Here is a 22,604-nt window from a genome sequence, read left to right on the forward strand (position 1 = left end):
AATACACATCTTATACACAGATTATGCACCATTAGACGTTCCACTTATGGGTTATCTCATATCTATCTGAAACGTTGCATTTTTTTACTTCCTAGAGGAACCTTGTAATAATTAATATTCTAAATGAACAGATTAGGAACTGAGGTGGGGGGAAGCCAAGTAAGTCATTCAAAGTCACATATAAAGTTTAGAGTCCAAGCTTTTGTCTTGGGCTAAATTTGTATGATACACATCTCCAATTGAACCAAAGGAGTGTATGTTGTCTCCTGCCTATGCCATATAGATATGTATTTTTCTTTTTCTTTTTGAGACAGGGTATCACTATGCAGTCCTGGCTGGTCTGGCATTCAGTATGTGGACCAAACTGGCCATAAATTCACAGAGATTGCCACCCCACCCAGCTGCTTATACCACGTATATGTATATGGGTTCAGCAAAACAATTTTTTTAAAAAAAATTTATTTAGACACCCCCCCAACCCCCAATGTCTTTAGTCCCAGCACACTGGAGCAGAATCAGGCAAAACCTCGGAGTTCAAGGCCAGCCTGGTCTTCAGATAGTTCCACTAATTTATGTGTAGGTAAATGCGCGAGTGCAGGTTCCTGCAGAGTTCAGAAGTGAATTCACAAGTGGTTGTGGACATTCTGCCTTGGGTGCTGAGAAGTGAGATCTCTCTCCAGGAAAACCTTTTGCTGAAGGTAGCTACAACGGTGAGATTGGGAATCCTAAGTACAGAGGCATTAAACAATTTGAGCACCTACATCTATGTCAGACGTTGGAGTAGATAGATGACCAAGCTAGTCCGTGTCTTCAAAGTGCAACACTGTATAGGTCAGGGTCATGATTTATACTTAAGGTCAATCCTTCGGTGTTCCTCAGACAGGGCAGAAGTTGGTCAAGTTAAACACTTGCTTGGGCGTAAACTTAACCAGTCAGAAGGTTAAGGGCAGACTGTAATGGGAGATAAAGGGAGTAGAGCGCCCGTCGCACAGCCCAGATAAAGGGGTGTGGCCAGGCCCCACCTTTTCCTCACGTCTTCGGCAGCCCCGAGGCCTCGGCAGCCCTCATGCGGACTGTCCCGTGCTCCTCCTGGGTACATCCATTCTCGCTGGACCCTTCAGCGTCCTTTGTGAAATGTCCCAGTTGTTAGTTCCCTGGGGCACACGTGACTCCGCGAGGACTCAGAGGTAAGATAGATGGGGCGGTAGAGTGTCCCTAGAATCCTCACAGGGAGGTTTCCCAGCCCCCAAAGTTCTCATCGCTTTCCCATTAGTGCCTAAGCTGTCATCTTCTCTCCCTTTTCCTCGCAGGTTGCCTCCCACCACCTGCGCGAGGCCTGGAGTAGGCAGGACCAGCGCTCCTGATCTCGCGAGAGTTCACCACAAGTCCCGCGAGACTCGCCTGCCGCTGCCGCCGCCGCCTCTTACGTCTTTCCCTTTGACAAGTCGCCGCCGCTGCAGCAAAAATATAAAGGACGCGGCTAGCGCAGCCGCTGGCCAGCCGGGTGCCGGGTGCTGGAGCCGCACCCTACCGCCGCCAGCTCCCGATCTGCTCACGGTAGGTAACACTTCCTCTTTCGCCATCTCCACCTCCCGAGTGTGCTTGGCTGACCCGACCGAGCCGCTCCGGGCCGTTCCGGGGCCGCCTGCCGAGTGGGGCTGCCGGCTCCCAGTGGATGGCAGGAGGAGGCCTGAGGAACCCCTGGTCCCTGGGAAGCCTTTTAGAAGCCGTGCCACCCGTCGGAGGGCCGAGGGGCCCGCCCCTGAATAAGCTTGCAGTCTGCGCCCCTCCTCTCCTCAGGGGTCGCGTCTGTGACCTTCTCCCCTTTATCCGCTAACGAGCGCTGCTCCCTCAGCTGGGACTGGGGCTGGGGAGCGGCTCTCCGCGCTCTTTATCTTGAGGAGAGTCGCGACTCCCGTGCTTCCAGTCGCCGGCCGACTTCGGAGATGTGGAGGTTAAGACCATGTGTCTTTTCTCGTTGTCTGTGTTTTTGGGTGGGGGCTGCTCATCCTTTCTGTAAACCTTCCTCTAAATCTCCCATCCGATAAAATAACAATTTATAAAGCCCTTGCTACCTGAAGCGGAGACGAGGCGACAGTTGTGTTGTCTCCAGGGTAAGAGGTGGATGGTGATGATGACAGGAGCTAACCCTGGGAACCGTGATGGGTGGCAGGTTCCCGGGAGACACGAGGACAGGAGCTTAGTACTTACCTCTCTCAGGAGGTTATATAAAGATGCGATGTATGTATGTATGCATGTATGTATGTATGTATGCATGAATGTAAATATGTATGCATGGTATGTATGTATGCATGCATATATGAATGCATGCATGCATGCATGCATGAATGCGTATGTTAGCTGTGGAGCACAGGGACAGAATCTCCATTTGCGTTAGTTTTAAAAACGCGTGTAATACTTTGAAGGTGTATGTAGGTAATAAAGTAAGAGTGATGAAATTCCAACGAATTAATAACCTGTCTCCAGAGGTAGCATTTCACTGATAATATTTTGGTATATTTCTAACAGACCCTTTGTTTTTTTTTAGTAGTACTTGGCTTGTCCTTGAATGGTACCTCCTTATGGATGTTCCCAAAACGATTTGTTTTATTTGAGTCATTCCTTTGGCCCACTTGTTTAAACCCGGTTATATGTTCATTATCACTGGCTGTTCCCCGCCATCACTGTATTTCATTGCTCCTTCTTCCAAAATAATTGTTGCTCAAATAGCTTTAAAAATCAAACTTTAACATTGTTTTTTTTTGGACATAATAACCGAATATTTTTATAGGTCTGTTTGTGATGAACCTCTAAATTGGGCCAGTGTTTATATAAAGCAAAGCTAATTACGATGAGAAAAAATAAGCTTCAAAGTTTTAAAAAAATTGATGGCGATGTACCTTTGATTATATGTTTACATACCTGGGTGTTTATACAAGCAAAAGTGAAAGTACTTCGTGTCTGTATTGTGCATAAATGCACTTATGTGATGCATACTTGTCCTCTGCACCTGCATATTTTAGAAATAAGCTAAAGTATTTTGTCATGTTATTTGAGAAAAAACAGCATAAGGTAGGACAAAAAACAGTCAAGTATAATATTTTTCCTGAAAGATATCTAGGAAGGTTGGAAACTTGGCGTCTTTCAAGAGTAGGATAAATTATCAGTTGTCATTGAAATGGATGGCCTTTTAAGGCCTCTTGGAATCAGCAACTTTTATGAATTTTGCTTCCCCTAATGTTCTTATCACTTTGCTTCTTAAATTTCTGGTCTTACCACGGATCCATTGATTTGCTGGTCATGTATTTTCTCTGTGCAGTTGTGCTGGTGGTATAGGGAGAAGGCAAATGCAAATGTATCACTTAGTCTTCTCAATGTAAATATATGTGAATATACCATTTTATTTAAATGGACAGCACATTTAAAGAGAATGTGCTGATTTTTGAGTCGGACTGGTTAGTAGAAGATGCATGTAATAAATAGTGAAAAGTCTTAGTGGTGGGAGCAAAATGCCTGGCTTCAGTGGGCAGCTGATTTTAAAGTGGACTTTTAGAATGTAAGTGATAATGTTGATACTGTATTTGGGATAAGGTAGAAAATTGTGTTAGCATACTTGTGAAACAAAATTTGAGTTTTAGGTAGAGGCAGAATGATCAAGATTTTCAGGGCAGTCTTGACTATGTGGGAGATACTGTCTCAAAAAACAGTGAACAGCTGTTGAAAATTTTGTAGGTAAACAACCATAAAAGAAATTGAACAGAATTATTCTTTATCGTATATAAAACTTTGCCTTAATGTACCCACAAAACAGGTTGTTAGGGATATCTTCTAAATATTATCAAGATCTTGAACACAAAATATTGGCTGAGTCATCTAAAAAGGATATTGTAAAGTCGGCAAAGTCACTTCAGCTATTTTTTTTTAAACTAAAGGAGCACAGAATAGATACTTAATAGATGCCCTTCTGATTATTTTTTTTTTTTTCTACTGGCTCTTTTTTTTGTTGTTGTTGTTGTTTTTTTGTTTTTTTCGGAGCTGGGGACCGAACCCAGGGCCTTCCACTGAGCTAAATCCCCCTACTGGCTCTTATAAATGAATGGGAATATTAAATTCCAGAGGAGATCTACCAGCAAATAAATATGATGCCTGAATCAGATGATGGTGAGGTTTAGTTTTATGTTTTTCTTTTCTTTTTCTTTTTTTTTTTTTTTCCGGAGCTGGGGACGGAACCCAGGGCCTTGCGCCTCCTAGGCAAGCGCTCTACCACTGAGCCAAATCCCAACCCCCAATGTTTTTCTTTTTGATACAGGAGCTTGTGCAGCTTAGGTTGATTCTGACCATAGCTGAGACTGGTCATGAGCTCCCGACCCTCCTGCACCTCTCTCTAAGTCCTGAGAATCCTGAGAATACAAGCACTTGTTCTGTTCCAGTTTTGGAGATGGTGCCTTACTTTGTAGTTCAGGCTTGTCTTGAACTCGTAGAGATCTGTCTCTGGGTCAGAGAGCTGGGAGTCATTACTCCTGGCCAATTTCTAAGTTTCTCATGACTTTTTGAGTATTGTTTGTTTGTTTGTTTTTATTTTTTGTAGAAATACTCTGGTTTTTGGTTCATTTGATATTTTTCTCATGATTGAAATTTTGCATGTTTTGATTATAAGATTGGCCCATGGTTTTGATGTGTTTGGTTACTAATGATATATTTTTTTCTTTGTTTTGTTTTTCCATATGAAACTGAGAATTGTTCTTTAAGGGTCTCTAAAGAATTGTGTTGGAATTTTGATGGGAATTGCATTAAATCTGTAGATTGCTTTTGATAGGATGGCTGTTTTCACTATATTACCTCTACCAATCCAGAAGCAAGACATTTCTTCATTTTTTTTTTCTTTAGAGACTAGAATTTCTTCTCATACAGGTCTTTTATTTGCTTGGTTAGAGTTGCACCAAGATATTTTATGTAATTTTGGCTACTGTGAAGCATACTTCCCTAACTTATTTCTTAGCCTGTTTATTGTTTGTATAAAGGAGGACTACTGAATTTTCTTTTAGTTTTATATCCAGCCATGTTACTGAAGGTATTTATCATCTATAAAGGATTCTCAGGTAGAATTTTTGGGGTCATTATGTATACTATTATATCATTGAATACTAATGATATTTTAACCTTGATCATTGTTCTGGGTAAGGGTGCTATTTTTTCCTTTTGTATTCTCTTTGATATATTAATATATATCTTGTAGGAGGTTCTTAAAAACTATAGATTTTTCCCTCAAACTTTCTCCCCTTGTTTGTATGTTAGCATGCACGGTTGTAATTCCTTTATTCTTATAGGAATTGGACTTCATCTCTCAAAGGACATTTGTTAATTCAGTTATGTATATCACTATGGTAGTGTGGGTATTCAGTTGATTCCACAGACTGTTGTCTGATATGATGATATTATGCTGTTCACATTGTTTCAGCTTTGGCCACTCTGTGTGTGTGTGTGTGTGTGTGTGTGTGTGTGTGTGTGTGTGTGTGCATGTGGTGATTAAAGGATAACTTGTAGGAGTTGATTCTCTTCTTCCACCATGTGGATTGATCTTGAGGACCCAACTCAGATAGAAAGTCTTGATGACAAGCATCCTTAGCTACTGACCATCCCACCTACTCCAATAGAATAATTGTTTATGGTATAGTAAATATTAGACATAAGCTGTTATGTTATGGGTAGGTTATAAGCATATACAATGCAGGATTTTTTTAAATGCTTTTCTACTCATGATTTCCTTTTGCAAAGTTTTTAATGTGACCCTGAATAAGTAGTTATATAAAATAAGTATACAAATGAGATAATTACTGATAAACTTATTTTAAAATAGCTGTTTTTATATGTATATGGATTTACTAAATATGAAAACAAATTTGAATACTGAAAATGGGTCTGTTTATTTACTTTTATAAAAGAAATTAAATCTCGACTGAATGTTTGATCCTACAGGACATAGAGCACCTTGCAGCATTTTTAGAGTTGATTGATATTTTGGTTTTGTATGGTTTTCTAATCACTGGCATTGAGATTGCTGCTTCTCATAAATTCATAGTACAAAATAGCAGGAGTATATTTAGAGGCATTTCAGAAATTGTGGGAAAGTTTGTCCTAATTCCGAATCAAAGATATTTAATGATTTTTATGTGAAAGTCAAGCCAACTTTAAAAATCATATGTTCGAACATAAAATAATTCAGAGATATATTAATTTTGATGCTTGTGTGATGAGGATTGATAATAAAAATATTAGAAGCTTTGTTTTTTGTAATTAAACTATTGTATTTCTATAAAAGCGCAACACTTTGTTTGTATGGTAAAAATACTGCAATCCATAATTTACAGTAGTCTCAGTCTGAGCCATGGTATTTCCAGCATTGCTTCTTGGCATTGCACAGTGCCATGGCATGCACAGTACAAAGCACACACACTTTAGCTTCAGTGGAATCACAGGTGCAGCATGGATGAGCGTGTCAGAGACACCTTGGATTCGTTCTTATGTCCGGAAACCTTTTGCTGTAGCTAAATTTTTGGCCACCCTTGAATTTAGTTACATGATATGATCACTGCCCACAGTTTAAGAATTGGACTATAAGGGACCAGAGAACAATAGATTTTGTTATCTGCTGAGGGTGGGGACTCTGGAACCTATCCCCTGAAGGTACTGAAGGACAACTGTATTTATTCCTCTATGTGTTAATGACCATGAGTTTATATCACTACCTTTTCCTCCAACACTACAAGGGGATTCTGACCTTCTGTCATTCCTTATTTGTATTTTCTTTCTTTGACAGAAGCCTGGATCTCAGTATGGTAACATATATTTGTTAACCTTTGGAGTATCTATTAGATAGTTACTTGCTAAGTTATGAAAAGTATTCACAAGATTATATGTGTGCACTTTTTAATCTTTATCTTTAGCTATTTAGGTTAGCTGTTTTATTCTCTGCTCTCTTTAGTGTGACTGTGTTACTTTTGTGCAGGGTAGTTCAGTTCCTTTGTTGCTTCTTTGTTTTCTCTTTTGATTGCTCTCAGTCCTGGTTGATGTTAACTGATTATTGTTATGGATGATGATGATGGTGGCTTCAGATAAGATCTCCCAAGTATCTCACACTGCGCTCAAACTTGGTAATCTCCTGCTTCAACCTAAGTGTTGGGACTATAGACTTATATCATTGTGTGTGGTGTTATTGTTAGTTTTGGTTTGTGAAACTGTGCAGTTACTCAGTGCCCCTGCTTTCGACTTTACTATTTAAAATGATTATTCAGAAGTATCCATCTATCCTGCTGTTGCTTTCCTCTGTTGCTACCTCTCTCCTATGTTTGTTAAGGAATCAGGAGTTTAAATTTAGTTTCAGATTTATCTCTTCCTCAATTATTTCACCAAAATGAACAGAGTATATGCATTTAAAAACATTAAACCCGTGTTTGCATCCATTGGAACAAATATGGAGGTCAGAGGACAACTTGGAGTTGGTTTTTTGCTTACATGATTTGTGTCATCAGGCTTAGTGATAAGCACCTTTACCTGGTGAGCCATCTCACCAGCCCCTACATTTTCTATTATTTTTTCTCATATAAATTTTTAATTGCACACAAACCACATAACATAAAACTCACCTTTTATTTCTTTACTTACTTAATTTTTGAGACAGAATCTTAATATGTTGCTCATCAGATTCCTGGCCTCAAGTGACTCAACTGCCCCTATCCTCCTGAGTAGTTGGGACTACAGGCATGTGCCACCTTGACCTATCTAAACTCTCCCTTTAAAGTGTACAAGCCAGGTTTGTTTGTTTGCTTTCTTTATTTTCAGAGGAGACTCCCTCTACCTCAAACTTGAGGTTCTTTTGGCTCCTTCTACGTACAGGATTACAGAACTTTGCATATATATATTTAAATTTAAAAGTATATTCACAATGTTGTACCACTTATCACCTCTGTCTAATTCTAGAACATTACTCTCCAAAGAAACCTTGTGATCATTAGCAGTCATTTCCCTTGTCTGTGTTCTGTTCTACTTTCTATGTGGGTTTGCTTATTCTATTCTAAGTATTTTGTGTAGATGGAATTGTATAATATGTGGTCTTTTGTTCCTGATTTCTTTAGGCTAATGTAATTTGTTCAGAGTTCATTTATGCTGCAGCATGTATGAGTACTCCAGATTTTTTATCCTTGCCTGCCTGCCTGATATCTATATAACATATTTTATTCATCTATGTATCCATTGACGGACTTTTTTTTTAACCTCTTAGCTACTGAGAATAATGTTACTATGAACATCCATGTACCATGTATGTGTTTATTTGTATGGGCATATATGTGTGTGTGTGTGTGTGTATTTTTTTCTCTATCTAAAGTTTACGCCTAGAAGGCAATTCCTGGGTCATACGATTATTCCAGGTAAAACTTTTTTTTCTTTTTGGTGTTGGTACTGGAGTTTGCCATCTTATGTTTACTGTTTTGAGGAACTTCTACCTGCTTTCCTATCACCTCTTGGTGCGCATGTGCCCCCCCCTCTCATTCTCTCTCTCTCTCTCTCTCTCTCTCTCTCTCTCTCTCTCTCTCTGTGTGTGTGTGTGTGTGTGTGTGTGTGTGTGTGTGTGTGTGTGTGTGTGTGTGTGTGTACATATCTTCTTCAATTTTTTTTTTAAAACAGGGTCTTACTTTTTAGGCTGTGCTGGCCATCCTGGCCTTAAATCACAGAAATCTGCCTACTTCTGCCTTCATTTTTTCTTCATTTTTTTTTTTTAAAGAAAACAGTTGCATAGATATAGCTACATCTGTGTATGGCATTTAGATTGTTTTTTGTATTTTGCAGTTATAAACGATGTTTCTGTAAGTGACCATGTGTATATCTATTTTTTATTATTAGAAGTATATGGTATATCACCTCCACAGGTTCTAGGAACACACTGATTAAAACTCAGGGTCAAGGATATAATTTAGTCCTTGTCTAGCATATGCTAAGTACTGGATGTGATCCCCAGTACTGACAAACAAGCTGATATATTCCTGCATTTAAGGAGATTACATTTTAGTGAGTAATTAATGAATTTAATGAATAATTAATGTTTCCAAGGAAAACCTGCTAGGTGCTTGATTGTGAATAGAACCAGTAGAGGTGTGTGCAGTCTTAAAATGTCTTTGATGCTGATACAGACCTCAGGTAACACTTGATTTCCGGTGATTGAACATGGTTACCAATTTGTGGTCTCTTAATCAGTTAATTAATCAATTTGCTGTACATGGATTGAATCCAAGGCCTTGTGCAGGCTATGTAAATACCTTGGAACTACATCCTCAGTTCTCATTCTCACTCCTCTCATTTCAGGTTTATTGTATAAATTTAAGGTATACTGTATTCTTTAAGTGAAATGATATTAGATAAACAATTTTAAAACACCTATCTCACATAGTTACCTGAAAGTGTGTGTGTGTGTGTGTGTGTGTGTGTGTGTGTGTGTGTGTGTGTGTGTATATGTGTGTGTGTGTGTGTGTGTGTGTATATGTGTGTGTGTGTGTGTTGTGTGTATGGGTACATAGGCTAGATGACAACTTTCAGGAGTTGTTTCTTGCCATTTGCTTTCCTTTGAGGCATTGTCTCTTAATTCTACAGTGGCACAGTATACCTCAGGCTAAGTGGTCTGGGAACTTTCTGGCAATTCTCCTGTCTCCATCTCTCTTAGTAGTTCTGGTCTTAGAGATGTGTGCTATGGCATTGGGCTTTTTACATGGTTACACATGTAACTTCATGTTGTCAAGTATGTGTTACAAGCACTTGCACTGGTTGAGGTATCTCCTTGGGTTCATCTTTTTGAGACAGTTTCACTGTAACTTGGGCAAGCCAAAAAAATCTGTCTCAGGCTCCTGAATGCTTGGTTATAGGAGTAAGCCATCTGTCCAAATTTGCTTTCTTTACTGCATTCTTTTTTCCTTTCCTTTTCCCCTCTTTGCTACCTTACTTTCCTGCCCGTTTGGAAGTTTGGAAAAGACAGTCTAGTAGCTTCTGAGTGGTCAGATGTAAGGTACAGCAGTAGTGACATGTCATAAATGTTGGTGTACTCTGTTTCCCTTGTTCATTTTGAAAACAATTTCAATTGTTTTGGCTACATTAAGATTGTTCTGAGATAGTAAGAAAGTATGCAAAATAGAGAAATAAAGTGAGCTGGGAATTGCACAGAATCACTTAGCTTTAAAGTATTTGGTTACCAACAAGTTGTTACTTTGTTTTCCAAAATTTTAACTGCTGAGTATTTTGCATTCTTAAACTATTATTTAAGATGTCTTTCTCTTCTTTCAAAGTTATTTATTTATTTTTTGCTACGTTCTAATCACCATCTCCCTTTTCTTTGCCATCTTTTGGTTCCTTATTTCAGAGTGATTAGGCAGAACTTGGTTTTTTTTGTTTGTTTGTTTTGTTTTTTTGGTTTTTTTTGTACACAAGATAAAATTAATCCTGCTTAGGAGCTAAATGTACTAGAGTGCTTACTTATAAACCTGCTGCTGATAAATTCCAGAAGCCCATACTACTAGAAAGTAACAGTTATTGCAATATTGTTTGCAAATCTATATTGTCTTTTCTGTGAATGTTGTTTCAGTAAGTAAATAAAAATAAAAGTGGTCAGACCTTTAACTATTAAGTCATCTTACTAGCCCTCCTGAGAAATTTTTACATGACCCCAGATATATGGCTATATAAAACATACAGATCATTTACTGATAAAAAAGGTCATAAATGTTATAAAACAGTTCTTTGGTATACATAGGCCTTACTATTAAAAATGAAAATAAGTTTGTGTGCTATAAGGTAGATATAAAACTTGGCTGAATAGTATTGAAGGTATAGAATATCTTCAACATTTATCTTTACATTAACATGTTCAAAATGGCAGAAATATCTTTAAGGCTCTTTCAGAAATTGTGCGAAATTCTGTCCTAATCTCAAACTAAAATTAACTCATTATTTGTGAAACTCAAGTCAGAAACTTAAACAACAATTTTTAAAATGAAATATTCTAGTATAATATAATCCCAAGATACACTACTTTTATACTTATATGCGACATTTAGGGGACTCATAAAATCCTTTTTTTCCCCCTGTAATTAAACTATTATGTTTTCACAGAGCAGAAAACTTTATATGTTCAATAAATAGCATTGCAATTGTAACAGTCTGGAATCTGAGTAGGCATTTCAGGCAGCTTTGGTTGATGCTGTGTGTCATAACTGTGCACATTGTAAAGCACACACATTGTGTGTTCACAACCAAGGCTGCAGTGAGGTCATGTGATACAGCATGAGTGAGTACTGCCATAGACACCTTGGATCGATTATGTGTTTGATTTTGAAATAAATGTTGGTAGCCAGAAACCTGCTTATTCAATTATGCGAATCCATGGGGTCCAGAGTCACAGTTTTAGGCAATCTACTTTTGTTGTAGTCTAGCCTGTGGGTTCTGGCCAAAGCTCAACTTCAAATTAAGGTGAACTGCAGGTGTTGACAGTTTGTTTGCATTTTGGATTAATTGCACCTGTTAGAGTAACAGATTGTTTAACTTGACATGCGTAATTTACTCTTTTTCTAAGATTCTTTCATTAAAAGTGTACTGATAGTTATTCTGTAGCCCAGCAAATGTCACTGGCTCCCAGAATCTGTTCATTCAACTAAAAATTAATAAAATGATGTCTTTCACAAGGCAAGGCAAAACAAAATAGCCCAACAAAAACCTCAACGTGTGTTGATAGTCTAGAAAATTTATATTTCTGATTGCAGCCATTGTTTGGAATCATTGCACTAAAAAATTGTTAAAAATAGTAATATTTTATTATTTATTTGAAAAATTTAAATTATCTTTATTATGCATATATGTGTGATATATGACCTTGTACCAAGGTGTGTATGAAGTCAGAGGACAATTTGTAGGAGTCAGTTCTCTCTTTCTGCCATATCATGGATCTTGGGTATTGAACTCAGATCATCAGGGTTGGTGGCCAGTTCCTTAAACCACTGAGCCACCCTGCTGTCCCAAAACAGTAGGATTAAAAATAGATGTATGCCATAACTTAGTCCTAAAACATTGTCACTATATTTTTGCTTTGACTTTTTGTCAACAAGAATTAAATTTATTTTCTCTCTCTGGTTTGAATCATATTTAATTTAGTGCTTTCTACTTCTGCTTGCTTCTTTGCCATGGTTAAATTAAAAGCAATTCTAAACAGTTACTAGCACTTACTGCTGCTCTTTGAGAGGCCTTGAGTTCAGTTGCCAGCACCCATATGACAGCTTACAGCTGTCTGTAACAGCAGTTCAAGGGAATCTGATGCCCTCTTCTGACCTCCATGGACATCAGGTTCACACATGTTGCATATATGTACACTCAAACACCTACACAGATACTAATATAAATACAGAGTTTTAAAAAATGTTGAAAAAAACTCCACACTGATCAAATCTGAGAAATATTGAGCATGCTTTATTTCCTGCTGTATCAAATATTCAGCCAAGATTTAATTCATTATTTAAAAAGAAGAATAGCCACCTTTTTACTGTGTAAATTTGCTTTTGTCTTTAATAAGTGATAAGGTTATTATGTATAGCAAAAGACAGTTAAAAATAAATATATGATTTGTTGTTAAAGTATAAAAAAAACTATATCTCAAATTATGAAACTGCTGGCTGCCTACTTCACCAAGAGGGCCACTTGTTTCCTAAATTTCACATGTTATATGAAAGAATACACAGGAAACTTAAAATAGCTTTTGTTACTCTCTTTATTAGCTATATGTCTAACAAGTAGGAACATAGAAAGCAACACCAATGTTAATTTTCATGGTTCTATGTAAAAGATACGGGGGTGGGTGGGGGTGGGGTGGGGTGGGTGGTAGGCTCTGAATTTATTAGACCTGAAGGAAGTATAGGAGTTGTTAGGTCAAAGGGTTAGATCCTTCAATAGGCCAAGCGGCGGCAGTGAATGCATCTCAATTGAGTGATAATAATGATTGATGGGAATGACTGCCTAACTAGAGCAGAGATGGCAGAAGTACATGGCATGGTTAATATTTGGTAGACTGTGGAAGGTTGTATAGTGAAGGATTTTGGTATGAAACTTCATCAGTTGCAGTCCTGGCAGGAAACAAAAGGATAAGTCGTTGATATTTTGGCTAAAGAAAAGGAACAGGATTGTGACATTCCTAAGACAGCACTGTTGAGAACCTATCAAAACTTGTAAACTTGAGAAAGCATGAAGACCTTGGAACCAGAACTGGACAAATGGATGCCAGTGTATTAGTTAAGACTGGTGGCTTTAGAGGAAAAAGTTCAGTGAGGTGGGAAGGACTTGAGAAATAAAGGTCGTAATTTCATTTTCATCTCATTCTCCCACCTTACCAGTGCCCTTCTTTGTTCTAATGTAACAAGAAGTTAAAAAGGTAGGAGATTGCTGGATGATGGTGGCTCTTCCCTTTAAATTCTACCACTCTAGAGCTAGAGGTAGGCGATCTCTGAGTTTGAGACCTGCCTGTTCTACAGAGTGGACTCTAGGACAGCCAAAGCTACACAAGAGAAACCTCTTGAAAAACAAAAACCAGAATAACCACAACAGTAAAAGATAGGGGAGTGTTATAACGAAAATGCTTGAGGGAAAGAATTGCTTTAAAATATTTTGCATCTTCATAGAAAAATGCAACACAACATCTGGTACACTATTCTAACTTACAACACAAAGGATGAAGGCAGTCTATTACGTGATTTATTTTTAATAGTCTCAATGTGGCTAGTTTTATTATTTCATTTTAGATTAATTATGAGACCAGAATTATTTCACATCCTCTACAGAGTTCCTTAGGGAAGTGGATGCCAGTGGCTGGCAGGACAAAAAAAATTAGGAGAGTACCAGTCTTGAAAATCATATCTAGTTGTGGAATAAAGAGGGCCAGAGTAATAAAAACAAGCACATAAGAGCAAAAAGACAGGTGGAATAGGATAAATCTCATCTGTCTGAACAAAAATAACATAAGAAGGAAGATCTGAACCAGTCTCTATCAGTGAACATGGGGTTATTACAGTGTAGAGGCTTTTGAAGAGAGATCTTTCTCAATAGGCCTTTGAAGTATGAATTTTGATAGGTAAGTGAGGGGGACCCTTAATCATACAGAGTAATGTGCGCAAAGGCACAGAAATGGAGCATTTGGTTTGTTAAAGGTTAAGGCAAAGGGCTTAGTAGTTAAAAACACTTGGTCTTGTAGAGGACCTGGGTTTAGTTCCCAGAAGCCACATGATATCTTAGAATCCCCCTAACTCTTAATTCCAGGGGATTTGACATTCTGTTCTGGCTTCCAGGCACCAGGAAGGCACATGGTGCCATGCAGAGAAAACATTCATACGTTCAAAATTAAATAAATAAAATAATAGATTAGGGGTACAGTTAATTGCACTGGACTTGTAGGAATGAACCAGCCTGCTTCTGAATAGACTTAACTCCACAATAATGGCTTAGTAGGAAACAGAGCTGCTTTCGCTTTGTCTTTAATATCTGGGCAGTGATAGAGTTAAATGTTAGAAATGAGCTTTAGAGCTGGGATGGTGGCACATGCCTTTAATCCCAGCACTTGGGAGACAGAGGCAGGCAGCCTCTGAGTTGTCTGAGGCCAGCTTGGTCTACAAAGGGAGTGCAAGGACAGTCACAGCTACATAGAAACCCTGTCTGGAAATACAAACAAACAAACAAAAGAACTTCAGATTAATTTGGCAGAAGTAGATAGAATATATTAGGACACTTCAGGTACTTTCCAGAGCAGGTTATGAAAGGTATTATAGGGCTGGGCCAGTGGGATTATCTAAGAGGTTGCCATGCTATATAAAAAAAAGAGAAGTTAAAGGCTCTGTGGTTTTGACCATAAGGGTGATATGACCAAAGGGTCTGTTTTTATAAGAAAGTATAGGGAGGTGGAGAAGCTGGAAGAGATGCTGGGACTAATTTTAGATATAGTGAAATGGGGATAAGAAACAGTGACATTTTGAAATATAAGACTGCTGTTCTGCAGAGATGCTGATCAGGGAAGGAATTTTGGAACTAGCAGTCTTAAATGGACAAAAGGCAATTGGTTCCTTTATTTTTGGCTACTTTTGAGGCAAACTTAAGGTACAGGAAAATTTATCATTTTAACTATTTGACAAGATTTGACAAATATTTAAAATGATTTAACTGTCACACTTTGCCCATTTCATCCCTCAAAAGTTTCCTTGTACCCTTTGCTGTTAACTGTTCTTTATCTGTTTCCTAGGCAGTGGTAAGCAGTGGTCTACTTTTTTATCACATTGGTTTTATATTGTCTAGAATTTAATACATAAATACATACATACATACATACGTACATACATACATACATATGGGAAGTTAGCTATGCTGTGTTTTTCTTTTATGAGACAGATTTTGTTATGTAGCTCAGGTTGACCTCAACTTTGTGATGTTTCTAACACTGCTTCCTAAAGTTAGTCTTTGATGCCTTGCTTATTTTATTCAACATAATGTTGTTAGATTCATTCAGGTTGTTTTTATAAGTTTATTTTTTAAACATTTACCGAGTAGTATGCTATTGTATATAGACTGTAACTTACATCCATCTCTTTAAAAGGTTTTATTTTTAAAAGATTTATTCTTATAATTTATAATTATGTGCATACATGTGGGTATGTGCTCACTAGTGTTTTCAGAGGTTAAAGATCAGATTTCTTGGAGTTGAAGGTACAGGCAGTTGTGATTACCTGATGTGGGTGCTGGGAATTGAACTTAGAGCTAAAGGAAGAGCAGTGCATTTTCTTAGCTACTATGCCTTCTCTTCAATGCACATTCTTCTATTGATGGACTTTCGAGCTTCCAGATTTTAACTGTCATGAATGATGCTGCTGTGAGGTCATGCGTAAATATATAGTAAATACCTAAGGAATAGACTTTTGTGAATCATGAAAGTACAGTGTATGTTTTTAATGAACTTTATACTTAATTGTCAAATAGTTTTTCCATCTTCCATGTCTTTTTTTTTGCTGAATATATATAAATGTATATTTCAATTAGTATTTGAAACATAAATGTATAATTATATATACTAAAATATTTACTTTTATATTTATGTAAGTAAAATTATATAAAATATGCATTATTATGTTTATTATATAAATATATTTGTATATATTTATATATAAAATAAGCATATAATAAAGTAAATAGTATAAATAAAATATATAAAATAAATATACATTTACATAAGATAAAATAAATATAGGATAAAATGTTTTCATGTTTTAGTGAGCATGCAGAATATTTATTTATTTATTTTTTTATTAACTTGAGTATTTCTTACTTACATTTTGAATGTTATTCCCTTTCCCGGTTTCCCGGCCAACATCCCCCTAAACCCTCCCCCTTCCCTTCTAGATGGGTGTTCCCCTCCCCATTCTCCCCCCATTACCACCCTGGGGGTTCAGTCTTAGCAGAACCAAGGACTTCCCCTTCCACTGGTGCTCTTACTAGGCTATTCATTGCTACCTATGCTATGAGGTTAGAGTCCAGGGTCAGTCCATGTATAGTCTTTGGGTAGTGGCTTAGTCCCTGGAAGCTCTGGTTGCTTGGCATTGTTGTTCATATGGGATCTCAAGCCCCTTCAAGCTCTTCCAGTCCTTTCTCTGATTCCTTCAACGGGGGTCCCGTTCTCAGTTCAGTGGTTTGTTGCTGGCATTCGCCTCTGTATTTGCCATATTCTGGCTGTGTCTCTCAGGAGGGATCTACATCCTGTTCCTGTCTGTCTGGACTTCTTAGATTCATCCATCTTATGTGGTTTGGTGGCTGTAGGTGTATGGGGCAGGCTATGAATGGGCATTCTTTCTGCTTTTGTTCTAATCTTTGCCTCCCTATTCCCTGCCAAGGGTATTCTTGTTCCCCTTTTAAAGAAGGAGTGAAGCATTTGCATTTTGATCATCCATCTTGAGTTTCATGTGTTCTGTGCATCTAGGGTAATTTAAGCATTTGGGCTAGTAGCCACTTATCAATGAGTATATACCATGTGTGTTTTTCTGTGATTGGGTTACCTCACTCAGGATGATATTTTCCAGTTCCCTCCATTTGCCTATGAATTTCATAAAGTCATTGTTTTTGATAGCTGAGTAATATTCCATTGTGTAGATGTACCACATTTTCTGTATCCATTCCTCTGTTGAAGGGCATCTGGGTTCTTTCCAACTTCTGGCTATTATAAATAAGGCTGCTATGAACATAGTGGAGCACGTGTCTTTTTTATATGTTGGGGCATCTTTTGGGAATATGCCCAAGAGAGGTATAGCTGGGTCCTCAGGCAGTTCAATGTCCAATTTTCTGAGGAACCTCCAGACTGATTTCCAGAATGGTTGTACCAGTCTGCAGTCCCACCAACAATGGAGGAGTGTTCCTCTTTCTCCACATCCTTGCCAGCATTTGCTGTCACCTGAGTTTTTGATTTTAGCCATTCTCACTGGTGTGAAACCTCAGGGTTGTTTTGATTTGCATTTCCCTTATGACTAAAGATGTTGAACATTTCTTTAGGTGTTTCTCAGCCATTCGGCATTCCTCAGCTGTGAATTCTTTGTTTAGCTCTGAACCCCATTTTTTAATAGGGTTATTTGTTTCCCTGTGGTCTAACTTCTTGAGTTTTTTGTATATTTTGGATATAAGGCCTCTATCTGTTGTAGGATTGGTAAAGATCTTTTCCCAATCTGTTGGTTGCCGTTTGTCCTAACCACAGTGTCCTTTGCCTTGCAAAGCTTTGCAGTTTTTTATGAGATCCCATTTGTCGATTCTTGATCTTAGAGCATAAGCCATTGGTGTTTTGTTCAGGAAATTTTCTCCAGTGCCCATGTGTTAGAGATGCTTCCCCGTTTTCTTCTATTAGTTTAGTGTATCTGGTTTGATGTGGAGGTCCTTGATCCGCGTGGACTTAAGCTTTGTACAGGGTGATAAGCATGGATGGATCTGCATTCTTCTACATGTTGACCTCCAGTTGAACCAGCACCATTTGCTGTTCTATTAGCAATGTGTGACTCTTCTGCTTTCTCTGTGTCTTCACAGGTACTTGGTATTGGTTGTGTTTTTAAATTATACCCAGGTTAGTGAGCTTATTGTGGTTTTAATTTGCATTTCATTAAGGGCTAATGATGTTGGGTATCATTTTTCTATGGCTATTTGACTATGTATCTTGGTGACATTTTTTATTTAAATATCTTACCCAATTAAAAATTGCATTTTTTTTATTATTGAGTTGTAAGGATTCTATTTATTGTTTGGTTTTTGAGATGGGGGGGTCTTACTATGTTGCCCACATTAATCTTCAACTCTTGAATTCAATGATCCTCTTTCTCTAGCCTCCTGAGTACTTATGACTATAGCTGTGTGCCATCCTGTCTGTCTTCTAGATTCTTTTTTTTTTTCCCATATATTTTGAGACAGGGTATCTCTGTGTAATAGTTTAGGCAGGCATGGAACTTGCTTTGTAGATCAGGCTGTCCTGGATGGAACTCACCATTTGAGTGCTGGGATTAAAGATGTGTTCCATCACACCTGGCAAAATATATTCTTGTTATAAATCCTTTATTGGATACATGGTTTGCAAATAGTTTTTTTCTTTTTCAGTTTGGCTTGACAATTTTCTGATTTCAAAAGTTTATTGATATTATGTGTGTGTGTTTCTGTGTGTGTGTGTGTGTGTGTGTGTGTGTGTGTGTGTGTGTATGCATGTATGATGTGGGTGTGTGCATGCCACTGGATGTGTGTAGAAGTCAGAGGACAATTTTAAAAAGTTGGTTCTTTCCTTTCACCATGTGATTTGGGAATTGGAACTTGGTTTGTCAGACTTGCACAGCAAATGCTTTGGTTTTACCTGCCTAGCTCTCTTGCTGACCTGACTTTTAATTTTCTTTTTTTTTGTTTGTTTTCCTTTGTCTTAAAAAGATAGTTTTATTTTAGTTTATGTATATGAGTGTTTTGCATATGCGTATGTCTGTGTACTACATGCTTGCTTGGTGCCTGGACAGAAGAGGATATTGGATTTCTTAGAACTGGGGTTATAGTTGTTAGCCTCTATGTGGGTGTGATGAACAGAACCTAGGTCTTTGCAAGAGTAGTGAATGCTCTTAACTGCTGAGCCATCTTTGCAACCTATATATTGTTTTAATAATTACATTGGAAAGTTTTAAGTTTGGATTGTCCCAAGTTATGGTTTTTCTTATCTTAACCAACTCTGCTAAGTTTGTCTTTTTTTTTTTTTCCTCATTACTTGTTATGTGGCCCAAGCTGAAACTAGTCTCACATCTGGCATCTTCTTGACTAAACTCTTAAGTGCTGGGATTGAAGTATACAATCACTATGTCTAGCCTTTATTTTTCTTTTACAGATTTTTAGGTTTAGCTCTAACATTTTGGTTCATTAAACAAATTTGAGTTGACTTTGTGTATGGTGTGAAGTTAAGATAAACTTCATTTTACCCCTATATGTATAAATCAGTTGTTCAAGCACCTTTTGTTAAAAAAGAAAGGAAACTGCCTTAGTATGTCAGTTAAAAAACAGTTGGCTATATAGTTACTTGGGTCTCCTTATGTATTCTCAGTTAAGTTCTGTTGATTTAACTTGATGCCAGTATCACAAGCCTTGTTTATATTAGCTTTATAATCTCTAATTCAATAAATTTGATTTTTTAGTTTCGTTTAGTATGTGTGTGTGTGTGCGTGTGTGTGTGCGCGCATGTGCACATGTGTGTTGGGGGGTAAATTTATACACCTCTATATGTATGTGTATGTGTCTATGCTTGTGTAGAAGGCAGAGGTCTTCCTTGGTGGCTCTCTACTTTGTTTTTGGACTGACTGAAGCTTACTGATTGACTAGATTGGCTGGACAGCAAGCCTCTATGGGTCTTCCTATCTCTGTCTTCCCAGTGCTGATGTTACAGAGGTACGACATGGGTTCCTATTTTTACTTGGGTGTTGGGCCTCTGAACTCAGGTCCTTATGGTAGCAAGCACTGTACTGACTGAGCTATCTCCCCTCACAGCTTTGTTCTGACCCCTCATTTCTATTCTCTTCCCTTTCTTCCTTTTTCTACCCCTCTTTCTCTTCCTTCTCCTCTCTTTTACTTTGTCATCTTCATTTTTTGGGAAATGTGATCTTGCTGTTATCCAAGCCCTTGGCCTTATACTCCTGAGCTCAAGGATCCTCTTTGTCTTGGCCTCCCAAGTCTTTGCATATCTGTCCTGCAAAATTCAGAATAGGACTGGAAAAAGTCTTTGGTTATTGTCTGATTTGATACTGCCCCTGAAATCTCTTAATAATCTTGAGTTTGTTATTAGGAAGAACATATTTTAAATCATAACAATAGACCTTTTAGAATGAGCTGAATTGACATTTGATTCTTTGAAACATTTTGAGGTTTTTAATTAAAAAATTTAGAGTGATGTAGAACCTGTTAAATTACCTCTGATATGATTGATGTTCAGAAGCAGTGTGACTTACTCCTTGAAAGGTCATGTGTCGGGGCTGGGGATTTAGCTCAGTGGTAGAGCGCTTGCCTAGCAAACGCAAGGCCCTGGGTTCGGTCCCCAGCTCCGAAAAAAAAAAAAGAAAAGAAAAAAGAAAGTTCATGTGTCAAGCTGCTGTCTTTGAATTCTTATTCAGCTGTAGTAAGAATGCACTGTGACCTTGGCAAACTGTTTAACCTCTCTGTGCTTCTGTTTCCTTTGCTGGTGAGTGGGGGTAATCTGAGCACCTGCTCCATAGAGCTATCTTTACCATCCAGTAATAGTTCCTGCCTTGTAGAAAGTGTCCAATAGATGTTAACAGCTGTCATTGCTCTGTTCATGTGGAGAGTGCGTAAAAGCTTTAGAATTTGGCAAATTCACTTGGAGGAACCATTTTAATGACCCTTGTAGGAACCCTTTGCACAAGTCTTTTTAGTCTTTTTTTTTTTTTTTTTTTTTTTTTGGTTTCAGGAAAATATTGATAGTGTTACTATTTTTAACCACTAGTTGGATTTGATAATTTTGGATTTGTGCATTGTATCAGGAAGAAAAAGACAAATGCACTTTTAGTGGATAAATCATCATTATAGATTTAAAAACAAAATAACAGCAGTTTGCCACGAGTTAGCCGTTTCGTCAGTATTTCGAATTAGTGGTTCTAGAATAGAATTAGTTTGTCCCTTTTGTCTATAGTCGTCTACAGTTTTTATGTGCTGAATAAGCACATTGGCTTTTTGCTTTGTTGACTAGTTCTTACTGATGTAGCAAAAACAATTTGTAGCAAATGCAGTGAGTCTTTTCCCTTTGTGGGCATTTCCTTTTAAATAGTGGTAATCACAAACATTAAGTGCTGATTTTGTGCAATTAAACATTGATAACTTTTATCAAAAGACAAAATGAGAAGAAATCGAGTTACAGATTTTTTTTTTTGCTTTTATATGTGAATTCTAAATCTGGTCCTCATTCTGTAACTAGAATAAGTGATTCAGTGAGCTGAGCAGAGATGAGCTTTATAGACAGGAAAGGGCTGAAGTAAGCAGAAATAAGGAACAGATTAGACTGGTCCTTTAAATCTGCTTTGCTTGTGTAGGATAAAGCAAAAGGTTTTTGTCATATGCCTAAGACCGGCTCTTTTGGGATGTGACTGTTCGTCTCCCTGCTCTTTAGGTAGATGAGATAATGGCTTAATGATAACTTATTGATGGGTACTCTCATATGGTTTGGTCTGTAAAACTTTATGCAGGTGCTCAGTCCGAGTCTGTCTCCTCTTCTACAGTTTTGTTTAACAATTTATTTGAGTAAAAGTACCCAAACAAATCAGCAGGTGCCTCGGGTTGTGAGTGCAGTCAACTGCACTGCAGCACATGTTGGAAATAAAGCTGCAGAACTTTGGAAATGGGCTCTCTTCCTGAGCTTGGAGAAGTGAATAGCTTTGATAAAGGTCTACTCAGTAGCAGCCCTCCTTTTATTCTCCCAAAGTCTGGAGGTAGGCATGGAAGCTCTAGTCCTTTACTCACTAGTTTGGTTACTTTGATACCCGTTTCCTTCAGAATGAAACTCACCGACCATTCACCTGAGCATACATTCAGATATATTAGAATGGAGCTTGCTTGTGAATATCAAAAAAGTTCTCCCATCACTTAAGATATTGCTAGGGTCTTAGAAACAATCAGGAACCAGGGACAAAAACTAAACAGTATGCTTTTCACTTTGTTAAAAATACACATTGAACAGATAACTACAGAAATAGTGTATAATTACAAACTGTGAAAGGTGTTAGGGATTTAAAGTAATGGTTGCTGTGTATTTTAAAAGATGGACATGCTCTCATATGGGTACAGTTAAGGATAGATTTCCCTGAGGAAATGATAATTAATTTATGATTAAGTTGACTTACTGAGTCCAGAGTACTAAGTTCTCGGTGTTGAGCTATTTAAACTGAGATCTTGCACTAGATGTTGACTGGGTGAAGGCAAGTAGAAGGAACAGCATATACAAATGAAATAGAAAGGGATCAAAGTATCTCAGGTGTAGCCATGGAAGAGAG

At 37.8% G+C, this 22,604-nt stretch overlaps 1 protein-coding gene and 1 long non-coding RNA gene across 2 annotated transcripts in view; one reads left to right on the top strand and one right to left on the bottom strand.

The window, feature by feature from the left end:
* Nucleotides 1–442: 442 nt before the first annotated feature.
* Nucleotides 443–1,066, bottom strand: LOC116906571. Its single transcript, XR_004388748.1, has 2 exons — nt 1,023–1,066; nt 443–702 (listed from the first exon to the last, which is right to left on the bottom strand). It is a non-coding gene; the product is annotated as an uncharacterized LOC116906571 (long non-coding RNA).
* A 357-nt stretch (nt 1,067–1,423) lies between these two features.
* Nucleotides 1,424–22,604, top strand: part of Herc1 (HECT and RLD domain containing E3 ubiquitin protein ligase family member 1) — a 183,683-nt gene continuing 162,502 nt past the window's right edge. Inside the window, exon 1 of the mRNA XM_032911483.1 lies at nt 1,424–1,557. The gene's annotated coding sequence lies outside the window, so the exon portion shown is untranslated. The remainder of the gene's footprint in view (nt 1,558–22,604) is intronic.

The sequence above is a fragment of the Rattus rattus genome, chromosome 8 (assembly GCF_011064425.1).
Source record: "Rattus rattus isolate New Zealand chromosome 8, Rrattus_CSIRO_v1, whole genome shotgun sequence".
Lineage (NCBI taxonomy): Eukaryota > Metazoa > Chordata > Mammalia > Rodentia > Muridae > Rattus > Rattus rattus.